At 42.0% G+C, this 11010-nt stretch overlaps 1 long non-coding RNA gene across 1 annotated transcript; it reads right to left on the bottom strand.

The window, feature by feature from the left end:
* Window positions 1-5038: 5038 nt before the first annotated feature.
* Window positions 5039-10976, bottom strand: LOC116359924 (uncharacterized). Its single transcript, XR_004206819.1, has 2 exons — window positions 5415-10976; window positions 5039-5371 (listed from the first exon to the last, which is right to left on the bottom strand). It is a non-coding gene; the product is annotated as an uncharacterized LOC116359924 (long non-coding RNA).
* Window positions 10977-11010: the final 34 nt, after the last annotated feature.

Raw genomic sequence — 11010 nt, 5'->3', positions numbered from 1 at the left:
ACGTCTGGATTTTTTTAATTTTACCTTTATTTAACTAGGCAAGTCAGTTAAGAACAAATTCTTAATTACAATGACGTCCCACCCAGGTCAAACAACCCAGCTTTAACCTTCCATTAGGGTAACATGTGGACTGTAACACCATTAGAGGAATAGACTGTGGACTACAAGTGGGTGGTATTCACTAGGAACCAAACGGAGGCCAACAGGCCAGAACGGGGAGGGACTAACCTGGGATGTATTCATTTGTGCACACCGTAGTAAAAATGTCTTGCAACGACAATGAGTTTTTATTGGACAAATTCACAGAGGTCACTCCCTGTTCCATCCCGTTTGCTTCCGTTTTGGGAAGTGGTGATTTTCCTCATACAATTAGGGGGGGGGGGGGGGGGGATCCTGGTAATTACTAGAGGGGAAACTCATCTATCATCCTGAACACCCACTTCCCCCACATAATGACCTCTGACATCAACTACTAAGGAAATTACCTTCATAACATCGTTAAATAGACATTATTTATTTTAAAAAAGGCAATCTAATATTAATATGGTTTGTGAACTCTAGAATTTGTTTGCAAGCATGATATCTGTACAAAACACTCCAACATGTCCCAACAAACAAAACACTAACGTGTCCCAAACAAAACACTAACGTGTCCCAACAAACAAAACACTCCAACATGTCCTAACAAACAAAACACTAACATGTCCTAACAAACAAAACACTAACTTGTCCTAAAAAACAAAACACTAACATGTCCCAACAAACAAAACACTAACGTGTCCCAACAAACAAAACACTCTAACGTGTCCTAACAAACAAAACACTAACATGTCCTAACAAACAAAACACTAACATGTCCTAACCAAAAAAACACTAACGTGTCCTAAAAAACTAAACACTAACGTGTCCTAACAAACAAAACACTAACATGTCCCAACAAACAAAACACTAACATGTCCCAACAAACAAAACACTAAAGTGTCCTAACAAACAAAACACTAACGTGTCCCAACAAACAAAACACTAACATGTCCCAACAAACAAAACACTAACGTGTCCCAACAAACACTAACATGTCCCAACAAACACTAACGTGTCCCAACAAACAAAACACTAACGTGTCCCAACAAACACTGACGTGTCCCAACAAACAAAACACTAACATGTCCCAACAAACAAAACACTAACATGTCCCAACAAACAAAACACTAACGTGTCCCAACAAACACTAACGTGTCCCAACAAACACTAACATGTCCCAACAAACAAAACACTAACGTGTCCTAACAAACAAAACACTAACGTGTCCCAACAAACAAAACACTAACATGTCCCAACAAACAAAACACTAACGTGTCCTAACAAACAAAACACTAACGTGTCCCAACAAACAAAACACTAACATGTCCCAACAAACAAAACACTAACGTGTCCCAACAAACACTAACGTGTCCCAACAAACACTGACGTGTCCCAACAAACAAAACACTAACGTGTCCCAACAAACACTAACATGTCCCAACAAACAAAACACTAACGTGTCCCAACAAACACTAACGTGTCCCAACAAACACTAACATGTCCCAACAAACAAAACACTAACGTGTCCTAACAAACAAAACACTAACGTGTCCCAACAAACAAAACACTAACATGTCCCAACAAACAAAACACTAACGTGTCCTAACAAACAAAACACTAACGTGTCCCAACAAACAAAACACTAACATGTCCCAACAAACAAAACACTAACGTGTCCTAACAAACACTAACGTGTCCCAACAAACACTAACGTGTCCCAACAAACAAAACACTAACGTGTCCCAACAAACACTAACGTGTCCCAACAAACAAAACACTAACATGTCCCAACAAACAAAACACTAACATGTCCCAACAAACAAAACACTAACGTGTCCTAACAAACACTAACGTGTCCCAACAAACACTAACGTGTCCCAACAAACAAAACACTAACATGTCCCAACAAACAAAACACTAACATGTCCCAACAAACAAAACACTAACGTGTCCCAACAAACACTAACGTGTCCCAACAAACAAAACACTAACGTGTCCCAACAAACACTAACGTGTCCCAACAAACACTAACGTGTCCCAACAAACACTAACGTGTCCCAACAACAAACACTAACGTGTCCCAACAAACAAAACACTAACGTGTCCCAACAAACAAAACACTAACGTGTCCCAACAAACAAAACACTACGTGTCCCAACAAACAAAACACTAACGTGTCCCAACAAACAAAACACTAACGTGTCCCAACAAACAAAACACTAACATGTCCCAACAAACACTAACGTGTCCCAACAAACAAAACACTAACGTGTCGCAACAAACAAAACACTAACGTGTCCCAACAAACAAAACACTAACGTGTCCCAACAAACACTAACGTGTCCCAACAAACACTAACGTGTCCCAACAAACACTAACGTGTCCCAACAAACACTAACGTGTCCCAACAAACAAAACACTAACATGTCCCAACAAACAAAACACTAACATGTCCCAACAAACAAAACACTAACGTGTCCTAACAAACACTAACGTGTCCCAACAAACACTAACGTGTCCCAACAAACAAAACACTAACATGTCCCAACAAACAAAACACTAACGTGTCCTAACAAACACTAACGTGTCCCAACAAACACTAACGTGTCCCAACAAACAAAACACTAACGTGTCCCAACAAACACTAACGTGTCCCAACAAACAAAACACTAACATGTCCCAACAAACAAAACACTAACATGTCCCAACAAACAAAACACTAACGTGTCCCAACAAACACTAACGTGTCCCAACAAACAAAACACTAACGTGTCCCAACAAACACTAACGTGTCCCAACAAACAAAACACTAACGTGTCCCAACAAACACTAACGTGTCCCAACAAACAAAACACTAACGTGTCCCAACAAACAAAACACTAACGTGTCCCAACAAACAAAACACTAACGTGTCCCAACAAACAAAACACTAACGTGTCCCAACAAACAAAACACTAACGTGTCCCAACAAACAAAACACTAACATGTCCCAACAAACACTAACGTGTCCCAACAAACAAAACACTAACGTGTCGCAACAAACAAAACACTAACGTGTCGCAACAAACAAAACACTAACGTGTCCCAACAAACAAAACACTAACGTGTCCCAACAAACAAAACACTAACGTGTCCCAACAAACAAAACACTAGTGTCCCAACAAACAAAACACTAACGTGTCCCAACAAACAAAACACTAACGTGTCCCAACAAACAAAACACTAACGTGTCCCAACAAACAAAACACTAACATGCCCTAACAACACTAACGTGTCCTAACAAACAAAACACTAACGTGTCCTAACAAACAAAACACTCCAACATGTCCTAACAAACAAAACACTAACGTGTCCCAACAAACAAAACACTAACGTGTCCCAACAAACAAAACACTAACGTGTCCCAACAAACAAAACACTAACATGCCCTAACAACACTAACGTGTCCTAACAAACAAAACACTAACGTGTCCTAACAAACAAAACACTCCAACATGTCCTAACAAACAAAACACTAACGTGTCCCAACAAACAAAACACTAACATGTCCTAACAAACAAAACACTAACGTGTCCCAACAAACACTAACTTGTCCCAACAAACACTAACGTGTCCCAACAAACAAAACACTAACATGTCCTAACAAACAAAACACTCAATCAAGGGACCCCACAGCATGACATTGTAAATTCATTTATTTTCATCTGAGCTGTTGGTACAAACGTTTAACATTGGGGCGTGTGTGTGTGTGTGTGTGTGTGTGTGTATGTGTGTGTGTGTGTGTGTGTGTGTGTGTGTATGTGTGTGTGTGTGTGTGTGTGTGTGTGTGTGTATGTGTGTGTGTGTGTGTGTGTGTGTGTGTGTATGTGTGTGTGTGTGTGTGTGTGTGTGTGTGTGTGTGTGTGTGTGTGTGTGTGTGTGTGAGAGAGAATGTATGTCTGATGATAACATGTGATGATTATAAACCAGAGGAACAGGAGCTGTGAAGACGTTCTGAAATCAACACAAGTAAGGAACAGCCCTGGAACTGGATGTAGGAAATCACAAACTAAACCAGACGCAGGAAACAGGAAATGGTTGTATTCAAACTAAACCAGGAAATGGTTGTATTCAAACTAAACCAGACGCAGGAAACAGGACATGGTTGTATTCAAACTAAACCAGACGCAGGAAACAGGAAACAGGACATGGTTGTATTCAAACTAAACCAGGAAATGGTTGTATTCAAACTAAACCAGACGCAGGAAACAGGAAACAGGACATGGTTGTATTCAAACTAAACCAGACGCAGGAAACTAGACACGGTCGTATTCATTAGGCACCATCCAGAATGAAACACTCGATTTCATTACACCACAGAACAGGTGATTCATTAGGAATCAAACAGAATGAATACACCACAGAACAGGTGATTCATTAGGAATCAAACAGAATGAATACACCACAGAACAGATGATTCATTGGGAATCAAACAGAATGAATACACCACAGAACAGGTGATTCATTAGGAATCAAACAGAATGAATACACCACAGAACAGGTGATTCATTAGGAATCAAACAGAATGAATACACCACAGAACAGGTGATTCATTAGGAATCAAACAGAATGAATACACCACAGAACAGGTGATTCATTAGGAATCAAACAGAATGAATACACCACAGAACAGGTGATTCATTAGGAATCAAACAGAATGAATACACCACAGAACAGGTGATTCATTAGGAATCAAACAGAATGAATACACCACAGAACAGGTGATTCATTAGGAATCAAACAGAATGAATACACCACAGAACAGGTGATTCATTAGGAATCAAACAGAATGAATACACCACAGAACAGGGTCGTATTCATTAGGAATCAGAAGCAAACAGGCTGAAACGAGGAGAGACTACCTGAACATGGCTAATAAGAAAACGCTCGTTTTCCGTTGTGTAAAGCGTTTTTTCCCCCAGCTAAGGTGTGCTACTAATGAACACGACCCAGGTGTGTGAAGATATGAAGGGGGGAACATTAGACTGCACTACTTCCATTAAACAGCAGAGGGCGCCACAACAGTTCTACCATTGGTTGGGGAAAAGGGTTGTCCAGCGTACGTAATACACCTATCAGTATACACAGTAATATAGCGATCAGGGTGGAGCTCCATTTCAATTCACTAAGTAAACCGAATTCCAAATGTTCTTTATTGAAAGGCATTGATGACAGTTGGAACTGGAATGTCAGTGAACATTCTCATTTGACTGGAATTTGAAAAGTGATTTTGACCCCCGACCCCGGTAACCTATAACATGATAGGAGTGATTTTGACCCCCGACCCTGGTAACCTATAACATGATAGGAGTGATTTTGACCCCCGACCCTGGTAACCTATAACATGATAGGAGTGATTTTGACCCCGGACCCTGGTAACCTATAACATGATAGGAGTGATTTTGACCCCCGACCCCGGTAACCTCTAACATGATAGAAAAGTGATTGACCTCCGACCCCGGTAACCTCTAACAGGATAGAAAATCGATTTATTTCTTTAAACACAGAATAAAAACATTAATTTGCTACTGGACACATGTAATGTGTTTTCTGCGTCATCATGTCCAGTCGTCCCCATCTGAACTGTTACACGTTGCTCTGTATAAAAGGTGCATTGGAATCAAGGCTGCAGGTGAACTTGAAGAAGTGGTTTCTCATTCACAACGGAGAAAAGGATCTATTTGAAGTTCTAGTCAAATCAGCTTCACCGATACAAAGGTTGTCCCTTATTGAAAAAAAAAAAACTTATTGAGGCAAGACAACGTTGTGAAAAGACGTATTTAACAAACCAAATGAAAAGGTCTCTTTCCTGTCCCTGTCCACATAGAAGACAACAAATCAACAGAAAGAAATAAGCACAACATTTTAAATATATATTAAATAGAAAAGGTTTTAAAAAACATCCATTCTTCTGCTGTGGGAAAAAAAGGACATTATATATTTTGTATTTACACTACCTACAACCAGATGAACTACTCCCCAAATGGAGCCCTGTTCCCTATATAGTACACTACCTACAACCAGATGAACTACTCCCCAAATGGAGCCCTGTTCCCTATATAGTACACTACCTACAACCAGATGAACTACTCCCCAAATGGAGCCCTGTTCCCTATATAGTACACTACCTACAACCAGATGAACTACTCCCCAAATGGAGCCCTGTTCCCTATATAGTACACTACCTACAACCAGATGAACTACTCCCCAAATGGAGCCCTGTTCCCTATATAGTACACTACCTACAACCAGATGAACTACTCCCCAAATGGAGCCCTGTTCCCTATATAGTACACTACCTACAACCAGATGAACTACTCCCCAAATGGAGCCCTGTTCCCTATATAGTACACTACCTACAACCAGATGAACTACTCCCCAAATGGAGCCCTGTTCCCTATATAGTACACTACCTACAACCAGATGAACTACTGCCCAAATGGAGCCCTGTTCCCTATATAGTACACTACCTACAACCAGATTAACTACTGCCCAAATGGAGCACTATTCCCTATATAGTGCTCTACTTTTAACCAGAGCTCTGATTGGCTAACCCTCTGTGGTTACTGTAGTAGTGCACAACTTTTAACCAGAGCTCTGATTGGCTAAACCCTCTGTGGTTACTGTAGTAGTGCACTACTTTTAACCAGAGCTCTGATTGGCTAAACCCTCTGTGGTTACTGTAGTAGTGCACTACTTTTAACCAGAGCTCTGATTGGCTAAACCCTCTGTGGTTACTGTAGTAGTGCACTACTTTTAACCAGAGCTCTGATTGGCTAAACCCTCTGTGGTTACTGTAGTAGTGCACTACTTTTAACCAGAGCTCTGATTGGCTAAACCCTCTGTGGTTACTGTAGTAGTGCACTACTTTTAACCAGAGCTCTGATTGGCTAAACCCTCTGTGGTTACTGTAGTAGTGCACAACTTTTAACCAGAGCTCTGATTGGCTAAACCCTCTGTGGTTACTGTAGTAGTGCACTACTTTTAACCAGAGCTCTGATTGGCTAAACCCTCTGTGGTTACTGTAGTAGTGCACTACTTTTAACCAGAGCTCTGATTGGCTAAACCCTCTGTGGTTACTGTAGTAGTGCACTACTTTTAACCAGAGCTCTGATTGGCTAAACCCTCTGTGGTTACTGTAGTAGTGCACTACATAGGGAGTAGGGTGTCATTTGGGACAAACTCACACTCTTTAAGACACAAACGTGACCTGCGTGCACATCCCCGTTTTGGATAAAGGCTGTCGGACACAATCAAAAATAAAAACATTTAAAACACCTCCTGATCAAATTATATTTTCAGTTGAACAATAGTGTCTCAATCCAAAATGGCACCCTATTCCCTATATAAGCGCATTACTTGTTGACCAGAGCTCTACAGGGGCGGCAGGGTAGCCTAGTGGTTAGAGCGTTGGACTAGTAACCGGAAGGTTGCAAGTTCAAATCCCTGAGCTGACAAGGTACAAATCTGTCGTTCTGCCCCTGAACAGGCAGTTAACCCACTGTTCCCAGGCCATCATTGAAAATAAGAATTTGTTCTTAACTGACTTGCCTAGTAAAATAAAGGTAAAATAAAAAATAGGTTTGTGGTCAAAAGTAGTGGACTAATTCGGGAACTGGGTGCCGTTCGGGATTCAGACAGTTTCTACGAGACCCACTCTGTTTCCATTTCATCAACATCAACAGGGGAAGGTTCCCAGACCATAAACTGGGTGCCGTTCGGGATTCAGACAGTTTCGACGAGACCCACTCTGTTCCATTTCATCAACAGGGGAAGGTTCCCAGATCCTGACGAACGGTTCCTATTTTCATAGCGCGAAAAAAAATGACAGTAAACCTCATAATCTCACAGTGAGATTTAATTTGAAAACTTTTCTTCAACAATACGCGTTATAAAAGAGGCGATTGCCTCACTAGAGTTCAGTAAACGGAGCGATGCCATAACAAACGTCTCTTTATAAACACACATTGAAGAAAAGTGTTAAATGAAATCCAACCTCCAGATTATAACAAGTTTAACCGTACATTTTGGCACATTGCTTTTGCACTATAAAAATGTGGCTCTAATGCTGCTATTGATGAGAATACATCTCAATTTAGGATCAGTGTCCAGAGTGAGTCGTTTCTTCCTAAAATCAGACTGGTCAGTTAACTGGATGGTCAGTTAACTGAATCTGTGTCCAGACTGAGTCGTTTCTTCTAAAATCAGACTGGTCAGTTAACTGGATCTGTGTCCAGAGTGAGTCGTTTCTTCCTAAAATCAGACTGGTCAGTTAACTGGATCTGTGTCCAGAGTGAGTCGTTTCTTCCTAAAATCAGACTGGTCAGGTAACTGGATCTGTGTCCAGAGTGAGTTGTTTCTTCCTAAAATCAGACTGGTCAGTTAACTGGTGCCATCAACACTACAGTATTACCTCAATACACCCTCCTGTTTAAAGATGTTATCTAGACACCTAGTAGCGTTGCAAAAACTCTGTTAAATACCATGGAACTTTGAGGAGGTTAACAAATCCTAGTTGGACGATTCCCGTATTTCCTGCTTATCCGATCGCCATTCCAGGAATCGTCCAACCGGGATTTCTGGAAAACTTTGGGAGTGTTGGGAAAGATAGAGGAATTCTGTAACCCTAAACAACACAGTACTCCTCTTTAAAACATTATCTAGAAACGGTCTTAACTACACCTCGGCTGAGTCCCAAATAGCACCCTATTCCCTATATAGTGCACTACATTTGACTAGACACACACACACTAATATATTTGTGTTATTGGGGGAATCTCACAGAGAGAGCAACTTCCACCATGTTATATTTTTTAATCTTAATACAAACAGGCAGACACACAAAACTAATGTCAGCTATGTTAAACATCTGGATTAAAACCAGACTGTCTGGTTGTCTACGTGAGCAGCAGAATGACAGACAGCCCTGAAGGGGGACAGACAGACAGCAGGGTTTCGGGTCAAACCCCATTTCAGATCAAAATTAGGTCAGGAAGGGCACAATTCAGACTTGAGTTTATTACTAAATGTGGACTTCAGTAAAACAAAAACAAATGATTTACTGTAAGTCTACTTATCTCAAGTCTGAATCGGACCCAAAGTGAACCCAAAGTCAGTCTGGGAGGAATCCTAGTCCTTGAGATCTCTGTGCACACTTAAAAGTAGACTTCTGTGTAGATCATATGTTGATGTCAATGGAAGATTTGTGTGAAAGTGTGAGTGCTGACCTCAACTCAGGATTTCAATGATTGTATTGAAATAACAAATTATTTTTCTATGTGGATTCTGACTATTGACAAGTAGCATTTCAAATTGTCTGAACTGAAAACAGGGTTGACCCCAAGCCTACTGAATCATAACCCCGGTCCAGTTGAAACCAGAGTTGACCCCAAGCCTACTGAATCATAACCCCGGTCCAGTTGAAACCAGAGTTGAACCCAATCCTACTGAAACGTAACCCCGGTCCAGTTGAAACCAGAGTTGATCCCAATCTTACTGAATCTCACCCCGGTCCAGTTGAACCCAGAGTTGATCCCAATCTTACTGAATCTCACCCCGGTCCAGTTGAAAACAGAGTTGACCCCAAGCCTACTGAATCATAACCCCGGTCCAGTTGAAACCAGAGTTGATCCCAATCCTACTGAATCGTAACCCCGGTCCAGTTGAAACCAGAGTTGATCCCAATCTTACTGAATCTCACCCCGGTCCAGTTGAACCCAGAGTTGATCCCAATCTTACTGAATCTCACCCCGGTCCAGTTGAAAACAGAGTTGACCCCAAGCCTACTGAATCATAACCCCGGTCCAGTTGAAACCAGAGTTGATCCCAATCCTACTGAATCGTAACCCCGGTCCAGTTGAAACCAGAGTTGATCCCAATCCTACTGAATCGTAACCCAGTCCAGTTGAAACCAGAGTTGATCCCAATCCTACTGAATCTCACCCCGGTCCAGTTGAACCCAGATTTGATCCCAATCCTACTGAATCGTAACCGGGTCCAGTTGAAACCAGAGTTGAACCAAATCCTACTGAATCGTAACCCCAGTCCAGTTGAAACCAGAGTTGAACCCAATCCTACTGAATCGTAACCCAGTCCAGTTGAAACCAGAGTTGAACCCAATTCTACTGAATCGTAACCCAGTCCACACCATTCCAGTGAAAAAGGTAACATTCAATCCCTATATTTCAATTCATTTCCCCCCGATAGTAAAGAAAAGGTGACCGGCGTCTACATGTGTTGACCCTCCACTACACCACTGGCTCAGACAGTAGAGTGGAGGGCAGCTACTGACAGTAGAGTGGAGGGCAGCTACTGACAGTAGAGTGGAGGGCAGCTACTGACAGTAGAGTGGAGGGCAGCTACTGACAGTAGAGTGGAGGGCAGCTACTGACAGTAGAGTGGAGGGCAGCTACTGACAGTAGAGTGGAGGGCAGCTACTGACAGGGTATACATATATATATATATATTTATATATTAGAGGCTATATGTAATGTACAGTTATAATACATTGTCTCTATATGAGCTGTAGGACAGGATAGAACAGCTAGGGAGAGACGAGACGCTTGGTGTGTAGCTTGCTGGGAGGCTTGGTTTGGTGGGCTGGGTGGCTTGGTTTAGTGGGCTGGGTGGCTTGGTTTGGTGGGCTGGGTGGCTTGGTTTAGTGGGCTGGGTGGCTTGGTTTAGTGGGCTGGGTGGCTTGGTTTGGTGGGCTGGGTGGCTTGGTTTGGTGGGTTGGGTGGCTTAGTTTAGTGGGCTGGGTGGCTTGGTTTAGTGGGCTGGGTGGCTTGGTTTAGTGGGCTGGGTGGCTTGGTTTGGTGGGCTGGGTGGCTTGGTTTGGTGGGCTGGGTGGCTTGGTTTGGTGGGCTGGGTGGCTTGGTTTAGTGGGCTGGG

Source organism: Oncorhynchus kisutch, unplaced genomic scaffold (assembly GCF_002021735.2).
Source record: "Oncorhynchus kisutch isolate 150728-3 unplaced genomic scaffold, Okis_V2 Okis06b-Okis10b_hom, whole genome shotgun sequence".
NCBI classification, from domain to species: domain Eukaryota; kingdom Metazoa; phylum Chordata; class Actinopteri; order Salmoniformes; family Salmonidae; genus Oncorhynchus; species Oncorhynchus kisutch.
This window is presented reverse-complemented; position numbering and strand designations above follow the sequence as displayed.